The 21,055-nt window shown below is 46.9% G+C and overlaps 1 protein-coding gene across 1 annotated transcript in view; it reads left to right on the top strand.

Annotated features, from left to right (window-relative positions):
* Positions 1-626: 626 nt before the first annotated feature.
* The window catches only part of Cad87A (cadherin 87A), a 94,970-nt gene continuing 74,541 nt past the window's right edge, over positions 627-21,055 (top strand). The window contains exon 1 of the mRNA XM_050196375.2: positions 627-959. The gene's annotated coding sequence lies outside the window, so the exon portion shown is untranslated. The remainder of the gene's footprint in view (positions 960-21,055) is intronic.

The following is a 21,055-nucleotide window of genomic DNA, read 5'->3' as shown; positions in this document are numbered from 1 at the left end:
ATTCGTTTGTAGATTCTTTGTATCTTCGTTAACACTACTCAAGCTAAGCATGATTGCCCCTGCCCTTACGACTTTTTTAAACTGTCTTGTAGTATATATATATATATATATATAATAAGAGGGGAGGCCGGTAAATTGCCTATAGCATTAAATGCCCAACCAGGAATTGTTCTTTTCGAAGAGAACCTCAACCAACTAACGCCGACGAATTCTGCAAACATTTTTTTCATGAAACACAGGCCATAATTATAAAGCCACACGTGCGCATAGCGTACAAGACCGCAATTACGAGTCTGCTTGAATTCGAGCCGAAGGCGGCACTTCTCTTGTTTTTGTTTATCCTTCCCGTGGTCATCGAACAACGGGTCAATAGGACAGTGAGTCGTCTGCTATCCAAGGCGCTGCAATGATCAGGGAGCGGTCCTGGAGGCCGAGCGAACGCGCACACGCTCGCCCTCTTCCTTCTCCCCGGGACAGCTGCTGCTGCTGGCAAGGGGGCAGCTGAATTCCTTCGTCGTCGCCGCCGTGGTGGCTCACCTGAAGAAACAGGTTTGGGAGGAAGGAAGGGGGGCGTGCTTCTGGCTCCGGTGTGTAGCCACCATACCGGCCGAAGGAGGGCGCAGCCGCTGGCCTGAGAAATCGCCCAGCAAGAAAGTGCGTGCGATTTGTCGCCCGTTTCTTTCCGCCAGTTTCTTTCTCGCGCATGCTGAGCTTTTGGTTGACCCGAGCGCGTGAATGAGCCCTGACACTGGTGGGCCCGGGTCGAAGAAGACGCGAGGCGCTCACGACGGCGGCATGGCTGCGTTCGACGGGCACTGCTGCTCCCGCTACCGCTGCAAGTGACGGCACGGCGCAACTGGCCGGCGGCCCCGTCGACTTCGCCGCCGCTGTTGGTGGGAATAACGCTCCGGAAACGCGGAAGTTTTGGCTGCGAAAGCGGTCGAACCCGCCGCGCAACGGTAAGTACCTTGCCGTACCTGCATTGTGTTGCGACAGAGGCGATCGGGACATGTGATTCTTCATTAACTTTCCTGCACCTCTCTTTTAAACCATCAAAATAGCTGCCGGACAATTCTTGCACTGGCAACGACCTGAAAGGTCCGACAGATTACGCGTGATGCTCGAAAATATTCACTGGGCACTAGTGATTCTCCCTCACCCTATCGTGTACTGCGAGCATACTGTACACTATTCTTGCCGAGCGCACAAGTGAAGCAGGGTGCCACCAAAGTGATCAACTTAGTTAATGAATAAGTAACATCTTCTATGTACGAGCAACTGCAATGCAGTCTACTGTCAGCCTCCAGTAATACTCACTGCTCTTGCTCATACATTTACAATGCAAGTTCTCGAAGCAAAGTAATATATCTAATGATGTACAAAAAAAAGATATGTCAAATGCACTCTTATGCGCAGATTAAAAAAGAAAAGAAGACAATTAAGATTTTTGTTTATCCAACTCATTAACAATGAGTGTTTCTCACCATCGCTTATATATATATATATATATATATTTGCAGACTTGTAAAACGTTAATTTAGCCCTCTCAGGCATCACCTTTGGCTTGGGTCACTGAGATGGCAATACAGCCAGGCCAGTAACAGCTTTTGCATAATTGCGCAACAATGTCGATGCCCCGTGACCAGCTGACACCACGTCACATGAACGTGGAAGGCCGTCGACCAAGTGCACACAGGAAGCAAAGGAGAGGGGGAGGGGCGGACACGCGTTAACGCGCACTGTCTTGCCGAGGCATTGCTCCGTCATGCGCGGAATGGGGAGCAGCCGTGCGTCAAGCGGTCAGGCAGCAAGCCGAGACGCGCCCGTGTCTGGGGGCGACGTCTTGGCACGCTTGATCGGGAAGCGTTCGCATCGCAAGTGTAGCACGCAAGGCTGCACGCATGGCCGCGAGTTCAGGCGCACTGGCTTCGCCAGTCAATAGTACCCGTCGAAGGTCCATATAGAAAAGATTCTATTGGGACCTTCGCCTGATCCTCGTCATCAGCCTGATAGTATCAAGGCTCTCAACAATTTTTTGTATAAGAGCGCACTGGACAAGAGACTTTGAAGAGTCTTGGAGCGTGCAAGACTTTCACCCCCATCTTCATCCCCATAATCAACGTCTTCTCTATTCTTTCTCTCTACACCCTCTCCCCTTCCCCCAACGCCGAGTAGCAGGTCAGAACGTTAATTCAGGCCGACCTCTCAGCTTTCCTACCATAATAAATACCTCTCTCTCACCACATAAGATGGTCAATCAAAAAGATAGGCTGCACTAGCGGACAACATTTCATCCGAAGGAGGCTTCTTCAGCGAATGTGGCACGCCACATTCATCGCAGTGCTTTTTATGATAAATGTCCAAGTGATTGCATCGTACCATTTGAAGATCAACCGTCGTCAGAGGTATCATTTTCGTAATTGAATGTTTGCTTTGGGGAGTGTATGCATTTTTGCCCACGCCGGCCTTTCCTTTTCTTTGGGTTTCGCGCTAGCATGATGAACCAAATGAAGTAATGAATACATATGATGTTGAAATCTGCCCTATGCAGAACCCAGCAGGCTGTCGTGTCACCAGAAATATGCGTGACAGGTACCAACATTTCCTTCCGCACCTTTAATACAGGAAAAAGACAAGCAGGTCTAACACAAAATCGCCGCTTAAGTGGGTATTTCCGATCATTGTGTGCATGCATCACCACAGAAATTTGAAAAGCGGCGACATCACCCCTCCTTCCTCAGCGCCTCTCCCTCCCCATAATAATGCACGCAACAGTGGTTATCGAAAGTTGTTTGAGAACTAATGTTGCAACGAAACATGTATGTGGAAATATTTATGCGCTATTTTCTTCATGCGAATGCCTATCCCACCTCTTTTATGTCTCGTAATCATCTCTCAGCCGAGCTCTGCCAAGTCAACAGTTCGATATTTACATCAGTCTACATCAGATACCATCAGATACCAGATCCAAATAGGTCAACGGCAAGAAGAAAGTGGTTAACGAAGTCGGTCCCTTCCAAAAAAAGCCAATCCGAAGATGGAGACAGAGAGAGAGAGAGAGCTGGAAGGAAAGGCAAGGAGACGCAAGTTCGGTTTGATACCCTGCACTGAACTTTCAGCAATCCTTAAAGCTGAATTCACACGACGGGTCGCATCTCTGATCGAGTTCACAGCTGCAAGGAATCACGTGCGCCACTAGTAACTCTACTGCGCCGTCCTTGTGTGCGGCGTAATTCGGCCACGCTGAGTCAAGGTATGTTCGTCCGCGGAAGTGAGTCCGTCGTGTGAATCTCGCTTGAGCAAATCAACGACAACACGGAAATCAGCGACGAAGCCAGTGCCTTCCAAACAAGTCAGTCCTGAATTGTGAGCGGTACCTTAACTTGACTTTAGCTCATTTTCGCGAGACCAAGATTATGCAAGTGTGGCAGGCCCTCTGACTTTGTTTACTTTTTGTAAATAAACAGAAGCTGGAAAGCAAACGGCCAAGTAATGCCGGTATACCTCGTTCTTTAAGCAAGTCTCCGTTTCTCGGGAAGTTTCATTACCTCGTTGAATATTCCTGGTAACTTTCCTCATCGTGCCGCCTCAGGGTAGCGTTCTCCTCATGTGCTGTTCTTAAGGTTTGCAGTTTGCGAATTTAAAGCTGCATGCTGCAAAATAAGGCGGAGAAGACGTATGGGGTCTTTCTTTTTTTTTTTATCGTTCACATTAGTAAAAAAATTTAATCGCTAATTCTAAAACGCCAATCTCAAAACTGGTGCTAGTTTCCAAATTCGTTCGGAGCGCGTGTGCCTTTGAAGTTATTGGCTTCAATTCGTAAATTGCAATACGTGCGCTAATGTAATTAGCTAAAAATTGATTGAGGAAATTTTGTTAAATATTCCATGATATATTTTGATTTCTTGCGCAACTAATGTGCGCCTCTTCGAGTAATCCAGATCAATGAGTTGATTTCTGTTATATGCCACAGGCGATTTCTAAGTTTTCTGTTAACGTTGTTAATGTGTGAACATAATAACCCCTTTTCCTAAATGAGCAAAAAAAGAAAGCAACTTTACGGTCCATGCTTGCATCGTACGCTTTTCCGCCGTGCAGCAGACAAGCTGAAGGCGTCGCACCTTTTGCATTTCAACACACTTTTCATACAGCCTGGCAATAAAAGAAAAGAGGGGGGGGGGGGTGCGAGAAGAAGGAAATCAAAAGGAAATCCCATTTTGTGGTATTTCAGGCCCCAAATGCTTACGCTGCTGACCCAGAAGTTTCAATAAAAAGACATCAGCGGCTACGGGCATACCAACCATCTTCGTGCATCTAAATTATGACCACATATTATCGGCTTCTGCGCGGCGTACTACGTATACGCATTGTGATAGCACTCAGCTTCCTCCCCTCACGTTTCGCGGCCCCTCGAGAAGCTTCGTCACACGGAGTCGGCGACGCCTGGCTACGTATTCCGGTGTTAGCTTAAGGAAAAGAACGACAAAGAAGGGCGGCCCTCGCTTTGTGCGGCACCTGTGGAAGCGCGGAGGAGTAAGGTCGCACGCCGCATTTACGGGTCGCGGCGCAAAGCACGCAAAAATTTCCCAATTATTTCGAGAGCCGGCAGAAAGGACCTCTGCGGAACTTTCTCACGACCGTTAAAACACGCAGGAAAGCGTCCCCTTCGCTTTTTTTTTTCTTTTCACAACCTTGGTCGGCGGCGGAGAGGCTTGACGTAAGTCAATAATGCGGCATCACGAATAGGTTTCGCAAGCGAGTCAAGCCAGTGTCGGTCAGGATCGTGCTGCAGCTTCCGCCGTGCAGGGAACGCTAAGACGCTTTAAGGCCAGCAGGTAGAGCGACTGAAACCAGGTGACGCCTCCGTCCGTAAGGGAACTTGCGCGCAGCCGAAATGCACATCGAGCGGTAGCAGTGCACAGTGCGTGCCACCAGCTTTACTCTACGTTATAACAATATGGTCAGGATGCAAACGAAAGCCTGATCCGTCCCTGGTTGCAGAAACATTGGTGTCTTACCGAGGCAAGGAGTGTGCATACGTGTGCGAAGTACACGCACCGCTCGCTATCTACGCGCCAAATAGGGCAAACAGCTCATTTGAGTGCGGTGGAGCGCGATAGATCGGACAAAGTAAGGTGAGACAGACGGGGGGACAAGCGCTTCTGTCTGTGTGTCTTACTCTGTCCGTCTGTCGCGCTTCACCGTACTCAAATATGCATCCCCAACTGGCACAAAATTCTACTCTTCTGAAGAACGAACAGCAAACCTGATCTAGTAGTGTAGCGTAGCAATCAGTAAAGCGGGGTATATCTGGATATTTTGTTTCAGTACTACAGTAAATGTGGCACGATGGCTTGAGGAAATCATGACTTTTCTGAACATGTATATGCACACTCTTAATTAAATTATGGTCAGAACTGTTCTATTAGTTCATGTGGAGGAAGGGGAGATCGAATGCCTATTATTGCAGACGTCTCCGTGACTGAAAATAGGGCGCGCTAAATCATCGTCATGGGCTAGTAGTGAACCAGCTGGTGACATCTAACATGGGCTGTAAACTTGTACGCGTTGTGCCCAGCATAGGCGAGAACTGTTCCTTAAATTTAGAACAATGGGGAGCCCTGCGCTCTCTTTGGGCTATCCTCGGGCGGTAGCTCTCTCCAGGCAATGCAAGAAGAGCACTGTGTGCTGTGGGCTCTTTATTTTTATTTTTCAAACTTAGCCTCGAAGTACTGACCGTGTACAGACATTCCAAATGTTTTGACCTCGTGCTCGAGCGTGACATTGCGTCATCCACCATTTGCTTTTCTTTTTCCACGTTAATCAGCATCTTTTTTTTCACTCACTACGGTGAGGGGGCCTGTCATAATAGTCTATACATTGTTTTGACGGGCCCCCTCACCGTACAGTCAGTATAGTTGGTAAATTGAGGGGGCCCCTTTTTATTCCATATCATGTTGAATTTGGCCTGAGTTTTGCTAATAAATTGGGGCACACAGTAAGGGCGCAACAATGCGTCATTATTCGTTGGTCTGCTGCCGCTAAAGCGGAGTCTACCTAAAGCCCTCTCCCTCTGAGCTACGCAACAGGCAGCTTCGCGCCCCTTGGAAAGAGCCGTCCGTGTCAGGCGTGGTGCTGAAGCATAGGACAAAACACATATGGTAGAAGTCAAACGAGAAAAAAAATAATGTCGTAACTTTTTTTTTTTTTTTTTTTTTTTTTTTTTTTTTTTTTCAAGGGAATTTTCCACGTCTCAGTAATTTCTCTAGTCGTATTCGAGTGCTGATTGCCGTGTTATAGTTTGTTAACGAAGCTTTCCCTCAAGTCTAAATATTTTAAGGCAGTTTTCCTAGCCTCTAAAGCCGCTCGAGTTGGCTCTTCTCCTTGAGCGGCCATTTTTCCTAGAAAGTATGCCTTCCAACTACTCCGCCCTTAAACTGGCTCTCTCAACTACTACACGCAGAGACAAAGCAACAGCGCGCGCATTAGATCCCATAGATGAGATAAATATTTACAATTAGTATTAGGGTTATAATTATATTCGAGTGCTGATTGCCGTGCTATCGTTTGCTAACGAAGCTTTCCCTCAAGTCTAAATATATTAAGGCAGTTTGTCGTGTGCGTATCATGGCTACGCACGCTTATATCGCATTCTGTTTCTCTACCACGGGTGCGCTTTAAAACCACGGCGCTGCAGTTTTTGCTTTTCTCTTCTTTCTTCTTCTCCGCCCTTAAACTGGCTCTCTCAACTACTACACGCAGAGACAAAGCAACAGCGCGCGCATTAGATCCCATAGATGAGATGAATATTTACAATTAGTATTAGGGTTATAATTATATTCGAGTGCTGATTGCCGTGCTATCGTTTGCTAACGAAGCTTTCCCTCAAGTCTAAATATATTAAGGCAGTTTGTCGTGCGCGTATCATGGCTACGCACGCTTATATCGCATTCCGTTTCTCTACCACGGGTGCGCTTTAAAACCACGGCGCTGCAGTTTTTGCTTTTCTCTTCTTTCTTCTTCTCCGCCCTTAAACTGGCTCTCTCAACTACTACACGCAGAGACAAAGCAACAGCGCGCGCATTAGATCCCATAGATGAGATGAATATTTACAATTAGTATTAGGGTTATAATTATATTCGAGTGCTGATTGCCGTGCTATCGTTTGCTAACGAAGCTTTCCCTCAAGTCTAAATATATTAAGGCAGTTTGTCGTGTGCGTATCATGGCTACGCACGCTTATATCGCATTCCGTTTCTCTACCACGGGTGCGCTTTAAAACCACGGCGCTGCAGTTTTTGCTTTTCTCTTCTTTCTTCTTCTCCGCCCTTAAACTGGCTCTCTTCACTGTACTACACGCAGATACAAAGAAACAGCGCGCGCATGCGATCCCATAGATGAGATGAATATATATATATATATATAGAGAGAGAGAGAGAAAACTATCAGTCATAGCTCTCGTAGTATAGCCCTCTGGGCCGTTTCCTTTTTTTTTCGAATGTAGTCCTATTAGGGTTATTATAATTACACGAAGGTATTTCGCCCTCATCAGCAGCAGTCCTTGGTATAGTTATTCTGGCGGCTAGCTTCCCACGCTATGCGTGCCGCCATCGCACCTGGTTAAGCTTTTCCTAGACGCTAGAGTTAGGCTTTGTCCGCGCAACCTTGAGCGATCGGAAAGCGCGTTTCCCCCTCTTGGCCGGCGGAGAAGGGAAGCTTCGTTCCGGCCGCGAGGCTCTCCACATCTCTGTAAGGTGCCTTGGGGATGTCTCGTGCCGAAGATGCCCTCTCGGTGAGCGCATATTTCACCCCTCATCTTTTAAGAGGTTCAATACATACAAGCATTTGCCTAGCAAACCAGATTTTTTTTTTCAAGGGAATTTTCCACGTCTCAGTAATTTCTCTCGTCGTATTCGAGTGCTGATTGCCGTGTTATAGTTTGTTAACGAAGCTTTCCCTCAAGTCTAAATATTTTAAGGCAGTTTTCCTAGCCTCTAAAGCCGCTCGAGTTGGCTCTTCTCCTTGAGCGGCCATTTTTCCTAGAAAGTATGCCTTCCAACTACTCCGCCCTTAAACTGGCTCTCTCAACTACTACACGCAGAGACAAAGCAACAGCGCGCGCATTAGATCCCATAGATGAGATAAATATTTACAATTAGTATTAGGGTTATAATTATATTCGAGTGCTGATTGCCGTGCTATCGTTTGCTAACGAAGCTTTCCCTCAAGTCTAAATATATTAAGGCAGTTTGTCGTGTGCGTATCATGGCTACGCACGCTTATATCGCATTCTGTTTCTCTACCACGGGTGCGCTTTAAAACCACGGCGCTGCAGTTTTTGCTTTTCTCTTCTTTCTTCTTCTCCGCCCTTAAACTGGCTCTCTCAACTACTACACGCAGAGACAAAGCAACAGCGCGCGCATTAGATCCCATAGATGAGATGAATATTTACAATTAGTATTAGGGTTATAATTATATTCGAGTGCTGATTGCCGTGCTATCGTTTGCTAACGAAGCTTTCCCTCAAGTCTAAATATATTAAGGCAGTTTGTCGTGCGCGTATCATGGCTACGCACGCTTATATCGCATTCCGTTTCTCTACCACGGGTGCGCTTTAAAACCACGGCGCTGCAGTTTTTGCTTTTCTCTTCTTTCTTCTTCTCCGCCCTTAAACTGGCTCTCTCAACTACTACACGCAGAGACAAAGCAACAGCGCGCGCATTAGATCCCATAGATGAGATGAATATTTACAATTAGTATTAGGGTTATAATTATATTCGAGTGCTGATTGCCGTGCTATCGTTTGCTAACGAAGCTTTCCCTCAAGTCTAAATATATTAAGGCAGTTTGTCGTGTGCGTATCATGGCTACGCACGCTTATATCGCATTCCGTTTCTCTACCACGGGTGCGCTTTAAAACCACGGCGCTGCAGTTTTTGCTTTTCTCTTCTTTCTTCTTCTCCGCCCTTAAACTGGCTCTCTTCACTGTACTACACGCAGAGACAAAGAAACAGCGCGCGCATGCGATCCCATAGATGAGATGAATATATATATATATATATAGAGAGAGAGAGAGAAAACTATCAGTCATAGCTCTCGTAGTATAGCCCTCTGGGCCGTTTCCTTTTTTTTTCGAATGTAGTCCTATTAGGGTTATTATAATTACACGAAGGTATTTCGCCCTCATCAGCAGCAGTCCTTGGTATAGTTATTCTGGCGGCTAGCTTCCCACGCTATGCGTGCCGCCATCGCACCTGGTTAAGCTTTTCCTAGACCCTAGAGTTAGGCTTTGTCCGCGCAACCTTGAGCGATCGGAAAGCGCGTTTCCCCCTCTTGGCCGGCGGAGAAGGGAAGCTTCGTTCCGGCCGCGAAGCTCTCCACATCTCTGTAAGGTGCCTTGGGGATGTCTCGTGCCGAAGATGCCCTCTCGGTGAGCGCATATTTCACCCCTCATCTTTTAAGAGGTTCAATACATACAAGCATTTGCCTAGCAAACCAGATTTTTTTTTTTCAAGGGAATTTTCCACGTCTCAGTAATTTCTCTCGTCGTATTCGAGTGCTGATTGCCGTGTTATAGTTTGTTAACGAAGCTTTCCCTCAAGTCTAAATATTTTAAGGCAGTTTTCCTAGCCTCTAAAGCCGCTCGAGTTGGCTCTTCTCCTTGAGCGGCCATTTTTCCTAGAAAGTATGCCTTCCAACTACTCCGCCCTTAAACTGGCTCTCTCAACTACTACACGCAGAGACAAAGCAACAGCGCGCGCATTAGATCCCATAGATGAGATAAATATTTACAATTAGTATTAGGGTTATAATTATATTCGAGTGCTGATTGCCGTGCTATCGTTTGCTAACGAAGCTTTCCCTCAAGTCTAAATATATTAAGGCAGTTTGTCGTGTGCGTATCATGGCTACGCACGCTTATATCGCATTCTGTTTCTCTACCACGGGTGCGCTTTAAAACCACGGCGCTGCAGTTTTTGCTTTTCTCTTCTTTCTTCTTCTCCGCCCTTAAACTGGCTCTCTCAACTACTACACGCAGAGACAAAGCAACAGCGCGCGCATTAGATCCCATAGATGAGATGAATATTTACAATTAGTATTAGGGTTATAATTATATTCGAGTGCTGATTGCCGTGCTATCGTTTGCTAACGAAGCTTTCCCTCAAGTCTAAATATATTAAGGCAGTTTGTCGTGCGCGTATCATGGCTACGCACGCTTATATCGCATTCCGTTTCTCTACCACGGGTGCGCTTTAAAACCACGGCGCTGCAGTTTTTGCTTTTCTCTTCTTTCTTCTTCTCCGCCCTTAAACTGGCTCTCTCAACTACTACACGCAGAGACAAAGCAACAGCGCGCGCATTAGATCCCATAGATGAGATGAATATTTACAATTAGTATTAGGGTTATAATTATATTCGAGTGCTGATTGCCGTGCTATCGTTTGCTAACGAAGCTTTCCCTCAAGTCTAAATATAATAAGGCAGTTTGTCGTGTGCGTATCATGGCTACGCACGCTTATATCGCATTCCGTTTCTCTACCACGGGTGCGCTTTAAAACCACGGCGCTGCAGTTTTTGCTTTTCTCTTCTTTCTTCTTCTCCGCCCTTAAACTGGCTCTCTTCACTGTACTACACGCAGAGACAAAGAAACAGCGCGCGCATGCGATCCCATAGATGAGATGAATATATATATATATATATATAGAGAGAGAGAGAAAACTATCAGTCATAGCTCTCGTAGTATAGCCCTCTGGGCCGTTTCCTTTTTTTTTCGAATGTAGTCCTATTAGGGTTATTATAATTACACGAAGGTATTTCGCCCTCATCAGCAGCAGTCCTTGGTATAGTTATTCTGGCGGCTAGCTTCCCACGCTATGCGTGCCGCCATCGCACCTGGTTAAGCTTTTCCTAGACCCTAGAGTTAGGCTTTGTCCGCGCAACCTTGAGCGATCGGAAAGCGCGTTTCCCCCTCTTGGCCGGCGGAGAAGGGAAGCTTCGTTCCGGCCGCGAAGCTCTCCACATCTCTGTAAGGTGCCTTGGGGATGTCTCGTGCCGAAGATGCCCTCTCGGTGAGCGCATATTTCACCCCTCATCTTTTAAGAGGTTCAATACATACAAGCATTTGCCTAGCAAACCAGATTTTTTTTTTTCAAGGGAATTTTCCACGTCTCAGTAATTTCTCTCGTCGTATTCGAGTGCTGATTGCCGTGTTATAGTTTGTTAACGAAGCTTTCCCTCAAGTCTAAATATTTTAAGGCAGTTTTCCTAGCCTCTAAAGCCGCTCGAGTTGGCTCTTCTCCTTGAGCGGCCATTTTTCCTAGAAAGTATGCCTTCCGACTATCGCGGACAACATGAGTCTCTTTCCACGTAAGTGTGAGGCTCGGAGCAGGAGCTGTGGCGCTTGAAAGTAGCCTGGGACCTGACGAACCAACCGACTGAGCTATCTTTCTGGGCAACATCGAAGGGTCACGAGTTCAAATCACCTGTTATGTCCTTTTTTTTTCTGCCCCTCTTTCTTTTTTTTTTTTTTTTAATGTCTTTTCCTTTATTTTATCACTGTACGGGAACCCTCCTAAAAAAAAAAAAGAAAGATATATACTTTCAAATATGTATGGCCTCACACTCACATGTGCAGGTCATAAATACCAGGTTCTCTAGCCGAGTGCCATCCATGCGGTATAACCGAGCTCAGATTGGTCCACCTTGACTGACCAAGTAGGGCACCACTGTAGGTTAAATGAGGCGTACAACTCCTGCGGGACCCGCCGTGGTTGCTCAGTGGTTATGGTGTTAGACTGCTGAGCACGAGGTCGCGGGATCGGACCCCGACCACGGCGGCCGCATTTCGATGGGGGCGAAATGCGAAAACACCCGTGTACTTAGAATTAGGTGCACGTTAAAGAACCCCAGGTGGTCGAAATTTTCGGAGTCCTCCACTACGGCGTGCATAATCAGAAAGTGGTTTTGTCACGTAAAACCCCATAAATAATTTTTAATTTAACTCCTACGGGGACGGTAGAGTATCCGTCTCCAGTGCAAGAGGACCGTGATTCAAATCCCGGTGCCGCGCTATTCTCCACCGGAAAATACAAAAAAAAAAAAACGTGTGTTGAGAAAATTGCACAAACAGGCCTGGAGTGCGGCCTGATCCCGGTGACCAGAACCGGTAACGCACTCTCTCACCAGAGCAGGATTGGCCACCCTGGTGCAGTACTTGGCCACAACCTCCTATATGAATACAACAATCAAACCCCGGCCCTCAGTCCCCAGCAGCCGCGAAGCAACTGACCACGGCGGCGGTCAGATCTGTGACGCTGCAGAGGGTGCTAAGAATACCTGGCTCCGGACAGGCCGCCATTGGAATCTGAACCTGGCAACGTTTAACGTTAGAACGCTATCTAGTGAGGCGAGTCTAGCAGTGTTATTGGAGGAATTAGAGGGTAGTAAATGGGATATAATAGGGCTCAGTGAGGTTAGGAGGACAAAAGAAGCATATACAGTGCTAAAAAGCGGGCATGTACTGTGCTACCGGGGCTTAGCGGAGAGACGAGAACTAGGAGTCGGATTCCTGATTAATAAGGAAATAGCTGGTAACATACAGGAATTCTATAGCATTAACGAGAGGGTGGCATGTCTTGTTGTGAAACTTAATAAGAGGTACAAAATGAAGGTTGTTCAGGTCTACGCTCCTACATCTAGTCATGATGACCAGGAAGTCGAAAGCTTTTATGAAGACGTAGAATCGGCGATGGGTAAAGTCAAAACGAAATACACTATACTGATGGGCGACTTCAATGCCAGGGTAGGCAAGAAGCAGGCTGGAGACAAGTCAGTGGGGGAATATGGCATAGGCTCTAGGAATAGCAGAGGAGAATTATTAGTAGAGTTTGCAGAACAGAATAATATGCGTATAATGAATACCTTTTTCCGCAAGCGGGTTAGCCGAAAGTGGACGTGGAGGAGCCCGAATGGTGAGACTAGAAATGAAATCGACTTCATACTCTGCGCGAACCCTGGCATCATTCAAGATGTAGACGTGCTCGGCAAGGTACGCTGCAGTGACCACAGGATGGTAAGAACTCGAATTAGCCTAGACTTGAGGAGGGAACGAAAGAAACTGGTACACAAGAAGCCAATCAATGAGTTAGCGGTAAGAGGGAAACTAGAGGAATTCCGGATCAAACTACAGAACAGGTATTCGGCTTTAACTCAGGAAGAGGACCTTAGTGTTGAAGCAATGAACGACAATCTCATGGGCATCATTAAGGAGTGCGCAATAGAAGTCGGTGGTAACGCCGTTAGACAGGAAACCAGTAAGCTATCGCAGGAGACGAAAGATCTGATCAAGAAACGCCAATGTATGAAAGCCTCTAATCCTACAGCTAGAATAGAACTGGCAGAACTTTCTGAGTTAATCAACAAGCGTAAGACAGCGGACATCAGGAACTATAATATGGATAGAATTGAACAGGCTCTCAGGAACGGAGGAAGCCTAAAAACAGTGAAGAAGAAACTAGGAATAGGCAAGAATCAGATGTGTGCGTTAAGAGACAAAGCCGGCAATATCGTTACTAATATGGACGAGATAGTTCAAGTGGCTGAGGAGTTCTATAGAGATTTATACAGTACCAGTGGCACCCACGACGATAGTGGAAGAGAGAATAGCCTAGAGGAATTCGAAATCCCACAGGTAACGCCAGAAGAAGTAAAGAAAGCCTTAGGAGCTATGCAAAAGGGGAAGGCAGCTGGGGAGGATCAGGTAACAGCAGATTTGTTGAAGGATGGTGGTCAGATTGTTCTAGAGAAACTGGCCACCCTGTATACGCAATGCCTCATAACCTCGAGCGTACCGGAATCTTGGAAGAACGCTAACATAATCCTAATCCATAAGAAAGGGGACGCCAAAGACTTGAAAAATTATAGACCGATCAGCTTACTGTCCGTTGCCTACAAAGTATTTACTAAGGTAATCGCAAATAGAATCAGGAACACCTTAGACTTCTGTCAGCCAAAGGACCAGGCAGGATTCCGTAAAGGCTACTCAACAATAGACCATATTCACACTATCAATCAAGTGATAGAGAAATGTGCAGAATATAACCAACCCTTATATATAGCTTTCATTGATTACGAGAAAGCGTTTGATTCAGTCGAAACCTCAGCAGTCATGGAGGCATTACGGAATCAGGGTGTAGATGAGCCATATGTAAAAATACTGGAAGATATCTATAGCGGCTCCACAGCCACCGTAGTCCTCCACAAAGAAAGCAACAAAATCCCTATAAAGAAAGGCGTCAGACAGGGAGATACGATATCTCCAATGCTATTCACAGCATGTTTACAGGAGGTATTCAGAGGCCTGGAGTGGGAAGAATTGGGGATAAAAGTCGATGGAGAATACCTTAGCAACTTGCGATTCGCTGATGATATTGCCTTGCTTAGTAACTCAGGAGACCAATTGCAATGCATGCTCACTGACCTGGAGAGGCAAAGCAGAAGGGTGGGTCTGAAAATTAATCTGCAGAAAACTAAAGTACTGTTTAACAGTCTCGGAAGAGAACAGCAGTTTACGATAGGTAGCGAAACACTGGAAGTGGTAAGGGAATACATCTACTTAGGGCAGGTAGTGACCACGGATCCGGATCATGAGACTGAAATAACCAGAAGAATAAGAATGGGTTGGGGTGCGTTTGGCAGGCATTCTCAAATCATGAACAGTAGGTTGCCACTATCCCTCAAAAGGAAAGTGTACAACAGCTGTGTGTTACCAGTACTCACATATGGGGCAGAAACCTGGAGGCTTACGAAAAGGGTTCTGCTGAAATTGAGAACGACGCAACGAGCTATGGAAAGAAGAATGATGGGTGTAACGTTAAGGGATAAGAAAAGAGCAGATTGGGTGAGGCAACAAACGCGGGTAAACGACATCTTAGTTGAAATCAAGAAAAAGAAATGGGCATGGGCCGGACATGTAATGAGGAGGGAAGATAACCGATGGTCACTAAGAGCTACGGACTGGATTCCAAGAGAAGGGAAGCGTAGCAGGGGGCGGCAGAGAGTTAGGTGGGCAGATGACATTAAGACGTTTGCAGGGACAACATGGCCACAATTAGTACATGACCGGGGTAGTTGGAGAAGTATGGGAGAGGCCTTTGCCCTGCAGTGGGCGTAACTAGGCTGATGATGATGATGATGATAGAAAAATTCCACAAGGCGATTAGAACCAAGGCACCATGAAACCAGACGAAACGGTTCGCTATAACAGAGGTTCTGCATCGGCTGCTATTACTCGTCAAAATAGTGTCATGGCCCTAGTGAAGGGCCTCCTCACTATAACCAGTTCCCCCCCCCCCCCCCCCCCCTTCTTTTTTGAGTAATTTTTTTTCCCTCACATAACGGGTGCTGTTGCGAATGGTGCCAAAATTCCTAACAATAAGCTCTCGAGATGGAAATTCGATTTTTTACAAACCAAATTATTGCGGACGGCGGACCTCACTACACCGGTTATGTGTTCTAATTCTCTTGCTATTTAGTTAACTAATTCATCTATTGCATTAGCGCAGTTACGCAGCTACTGTCAATGGAAAGTTTGCAGCTACTGACTAGCTGAATTAATATCCGTTTTCAAATCGCGCAAGAAATAGTCTTCCTATAGGTCCTGCAGCACGACAAAGCTTCTTGCTTTTTCGATGTGAAACTAAGCGCTTGAGAGCACAGGAGGCGACGTGTACAACAAACGTCAGCTGTTGACATGTCATGACGTTTCCCGCCTGCGCAACGCAAGCCGGAATATCTTGGTTATTTCGACGTGGTAATTGCGGCTCCTGGCGTGCCTTTGGCTTCACTCTGACATCGACACTGCAGAACACTGGCCATCAGATATTATTGGCAAGCCAAAAGGCGGTCACAAAAGGCGCGATCATCACTTTGTCAGGAGCGGAAGACACGCGCGAAAAAAAAAAAAAATGGAGTTCATCTTTTATCTTTAAAAAGAAGCGCCTCGATACCACGCGCCGCCATCAAAGCTCTAGACAAGCGTGGCCAGGGAGCTATAATGTGCAAAGCTTCCTTTTGGCGCGTCGATGAAACGGGAAGGGAAGCGCCCACCACGAGCCGTAAACACCACGTCGAAATGAGAAAGATGGTTAATTCGACTTGCGTGGCGCAGACTGAGAGATGCCATAAGACGTCCAAAGCTGACGTTTGTTGCCCAAATCGTTTCCTGCGCTCCTCAAAGTCAGAAACCTTCACGTGCTTCAGGGCCTAAGAGTAGGACTTCTTGCGCGATTTTAAAACTGATGTGAGATCACCTCGCCAGTAGCTGCAAACTTTCCGTTGTCAGTATAGGCGCGTAACTGCGCAAATTAAATAGAACAATTAGTGTATTCAGCTAATTAACGAGAAAATTATGAGCACATCTCTTTTCCGAAGTCCGCCGTTTCCGATAATCTGGTTTCTAAAAATCGCTTTTTTATATTGAATGCTTCATCTTTATGACTTTTTTGGCTGTCTTCGCAAAAACACCCGGTATAGCGCGTTAGCTCATATATGGAGAAATGAAACTAAGAGCAGGAAGGCCCCCCTCTCTCCTCCCCTTGATTCCCCAGCTAAGTCTGTCTATCTTCAGGACTGGGGGGGGGGGGGGGGGGGGGAATAGGAGACGTTTCATCACCGGCCAATCCCGGATATGGCATCCACTAACTTACATGTTAATATGGTCTCCAGTGCCGAATCATAGTACGTACTTTGTGACCTCGCATGTGAGGCGGATGTGTTGAGAATCGGCGCAACTGCCCGCGCATGCTTTCTTGCACAATGCAATAAAGAAAGTACATGAACCAACAGGTGGTATTCTTAAGCGCGTCACTTCAGGCATATTAAATATCATCAAAGTCACACTCGGTCATGCTTAATTATCGACAGTTACGCACTAGCATATTATCACAGGTCACGTGCGTATGTTCAATTATCGTAGAATTATAAAAACGACGGGCGAGGTCACTATGTGCTCAAATGCCCCAAACTGTGGTGTTTCTACACTACAGCCTATTTGAATTTATTAAACTTCGCAGCTTTATTGGCTAGTGATAAGCGCACAAGACTCACAAACATGTTGAGCCAGGTCATGACCTGGCGGACGGGAGATGTACAGTGCCCAGCGATCGAAGCGCGATACTCGGACAGCATGGTGGCCGGTACGTTTTTGAACCACCGGTGGGCGCTGTTGACACTGGGATGATGCATTCTTCTGTCACATGAAAGCTAGAATCTTTTTGATGCATCGTAACTGCATTCGGCCTCCTCGGCGATCACCCAGCGATCTCTGATGTCTGATCGCGAGGTCTGAGTATCACGTTTCAATCGCTGAGCACTGTACTACCCTGAGCAATATGAGCGGGAACACAGGAGCGTGTGTCAGATAGCCTCAAGGCCATGCTATGGGCAAAACGCGGCGGCCGCCGTAGGAAACAAGGCGGAAAAGGGCACGCTCTTCTAATAACTGTTGGCACTCCCACCATGCGTTTGTTTATACAAAGTGCGGAACTTCACATCGCCAGCGCGCATTGGCAACACCATAGAGTTCCATACAATAATTACTAGAGGGAACTCTGGCGCTGTTGTCTACGGGAGCTGCAATGGGGGCGGTTCGGCCTGCATGAGAATGATGGGAAGTACATGGATTTGCCTAAACTTCGTCCTTCTGGCTTCATTGTTGCTTCATTGTTCACTGTTGAGTGCGCGCATATGAACATGGCAAGAGACCCCTCGGTAGTGCGTGACTTGTCACACTTGCGATTTCCAACTTGTAGTGTCGCGTGTCTACCGGAAGAAAAGGGTGCAGTAGCCGAGAGGTGCTTCTTCGTTCCAGTGTGCGCGACCAAATTCGCATGTTTGGCAGAAAGCTTCGTCTTGCAGTAACGGCATCGGGCTCATCTGAAATTGTTTGGAACTTCCAGCAACCAGTCTCGAAGCTTAGGGTTCTGCAGCCACTCTTTCCTGAACTTCTGCACGTACTAAACAGGTCCCATTTCGCCTGGCTGAATGGCGAGCATACTCGCCGGCATGGCGTGCGTGCGTGCGTGCGTGCGTGCGTGCGTGTGTGTGTGCGTGCGCGCGTGCGTGCGTGCGTGCGTGCGTGCGTGCGTGCGTGCGTGCGTATGGATGGATGGATGGATGGATGGATGGATGGATGGATGGATGGATGGATGGATGAATGGATGGATGGATGGATGGATGGATGGATGGATGGATGGATGGATGGATGGATGGATGGATGGATGGATGGATGGATGGATTGATGGATGGATGGATGGATGGATGGATGGAGTTGCGACTAACGGCCGCTAGAGGGGCGCGCTACTGGAAAAAGTCCCATTCAAAGCGTTGAGAATGTTCTTATGTTCGGCACCGTGCCACTTCACTGACGTCATACGCGCACAGAAACGTTTTCTCCCTCCCGTAGAAAAGAGTATAATTTCAAAAACTTCGAATCTTCAGAAATAAAAATGTAGAACGACCAAAAACCACCGCAAATAAAGCTAACGAGAATTAGAAACCGCCAAAATCTCCCCTCCCGCAATACAACAATTTCACCCACTAAACAATGTAATAATCAGCTAAATTTAGCGGGAAAACCGCCAATTTGCCAATACTGGTTAGCGGAAGAGTTTCCGACAGCGCCATACACGTATCGCTGTAACTCGGTTTCGAGGCTATCTGCCACGCGTTCTCGTGTTCGCGCTCATATTGCTAACGATAGTACGAGAGCAGCTCTGGTGAGCGCAGGAGTAGGGTTGTTCGAAAAGCAAAATTTCCGAATCGAATCAAATACGAATATTTTAGAAAAGCAATCTCTGAATATCAAATCTAATATAGAATACTTTTATTTGTAAACTAAGTGAAATAAAGAAAGCACGCGTGATGTCCGTATCGTACAAAAAATATTCATATTGAACAATAATAATTAAAGCATATTTGCATTGTTGGATAAGTTCATCTAATACCATTCGCAAATCGACGTCCCGTTAGCTGGAAAGCTCGTAATCAATGAGAAACAACTACCCTAAATTATCTAGTGCACTATGAAAATGGCAGTAAATTGAAACAAGAAAAGAGCACGTCATGGGATTCACGTTAGATGTTCCATTCGCGGGTTCGTTAACGGAGAGATGTGTCATACAATACAGCACCACATGTTGTTTTAAAGGGACGGTAAGACATGTTGAGACTAGGTAAATAAGGAATTACATCGCCTCAACCAAGACAACGACTTTTTATATTGGCGGCGAGGAGTTACGGAGTCGCCATCTGTCGAAAGCGTCTCCCTTGCGTAGTATGAGTTATCACGCGGCGCGCTCCTCATAGGTTTCGCTTACCGCGCTCAATAAAAACACCACACGGCAGCACTCCTGGACATTTATGTAAGTACTCTCAAAACGAGGGAAGTTTTGACTGTCGATATAATAATCTTGGGTAAACTAAAAGCACAGAATCGTTTACAGACGTTATCTCTTTACCGAATACGCACAGTGAACGCCACTGCGCGCGGTCGCCGCGATGGAGTCTCCCGAACCGGCTTCTTGCGTGAAAGGTAGGTAAACGCTGAGAGTAAACTATGTGAAATATGTTCTTATGGTGGGCTGTCTGTATAAGCAAATGGGGCATAACAGAATGGAGCCTCAATCCAACGACTGCACGGGTTCGCGGCGACCGCGACTGCGCGTCTTTATGCATGTCCGCGCACAATGTTTTGCTTTCGCTGTGAGCGCGTTTTCGCGCCGTGCCGTGAGCTTTAGGCCGCAGCAAATGAGCATTTGACAGTACACTAGCAACCATTGTTGCGTGGACGCTATCAGAACTGTTCAAAAATAATTCCGTTATAGAGACTTCGACGCCTAGCTACGGCAACTGTGATGTGCCGTCGCGACGATTCAATCTTTTTTTGTCTTATAAATTCTTGGACATTTCAATATTATTTCTCTAGTTGCGGCGCACTGTATGTTTATCGGTCTTCTCAGCGTGCGATTTCCCTCTGCTTGTTTTTCGTAATCCAGTGCACTAATTCATAACACAAACATGACCATATGCCGTGCATTTTTTTAATGTGCGTCTTACCGCTCCCTTTCCGTTCCAGTGAACTTGCCAGTATCTAGCATCAACAAGTTTATAGACCAAACCGTCATGACATTAGCCGGGCAGCGGGCGCGGGCGAGCGCCTCAGTGCGCGTTTTCTGCTACTCACCGAACATCGTGCAGTCCCGGCGCCGTAGCCGAAATGTTCCTCGCGTCTGTGCTTGCTGCATACCCGAGTTGTAGCCGATGGCAGTCTGCCAGTTCTAAGTTTCGCCAGCCAAGCTTCACGCAGCTTCTTGACCTGCGGCTACGTGTGTATAAGGCTGACACAGGGCTCTGTTGCGTACGTTCGGCACTTCGACACCGAGCAGTAGCCTACCATGCTGCACGCCTCCAAAGGCAGCCACTACCTATTATAGTAATTTCAAATATTGTCAAGCAGACACCCAAGGCGGTAAAGCCTCACCACTTAATCAGAACCGCAGCGCAGGTGGGACTTCTAAACTTTCGTTTTCAGCTCGCTTCGGCGCTTCCGAAGCAGCCGACGCGGCCGCTGTGTCCACGTGATCCCTCATGCCAAGTCACGCCGACGGTCGCGCTAGCTTTTCCAGTGGTGGAGCTCGCCCCCAATAGGCTGCGCCAAAGCAAGCCATTCGCTCGTAATGACTCAAAACTATGTTGAGCAGAATTCATCTGCCCCGTGCGTTCGCTCAGGAGTTGGTGCCACTGCACAGCAACCGCGGCTCCTCTGGAGTCATTCGGAACAGTCTCCTCTTCCACCGTGTTTTCTCCGTCGAGACTCCAGTAAGCGTCGTTATCTCTTACATTCGAAAGAAACGAATATTGGACAATTTATTGCAGTGAATTCGCGAATCGAATACGAATCAAGTATCAGAGGCTGCGCGATTCGTATTCAAAATGGCGAACAACCGCACATCCCCTACAAGGAGGAGTTCCAAATACGCAGCGCGCCTAATTGCAC

The sequence above is a fragment of the Dermacentor andersoni genome, chromosome 1 (assembly GCF_023375885.2).
Source record: "Dermacentor andersoni chromosome 1, qqDerAnde1_hic_scaffold, whole genome shotgun sequence".
Taxonomy (NCBI): Eukaryota; Metazoa; Arthropoda; class Arachnida; order Ixodida; family Ixodidae; genus Dermacentor; species Dermacentor andersoni.
This window is presented reverse-complemented; position numbering and strand designations above follow the sequence as displayed.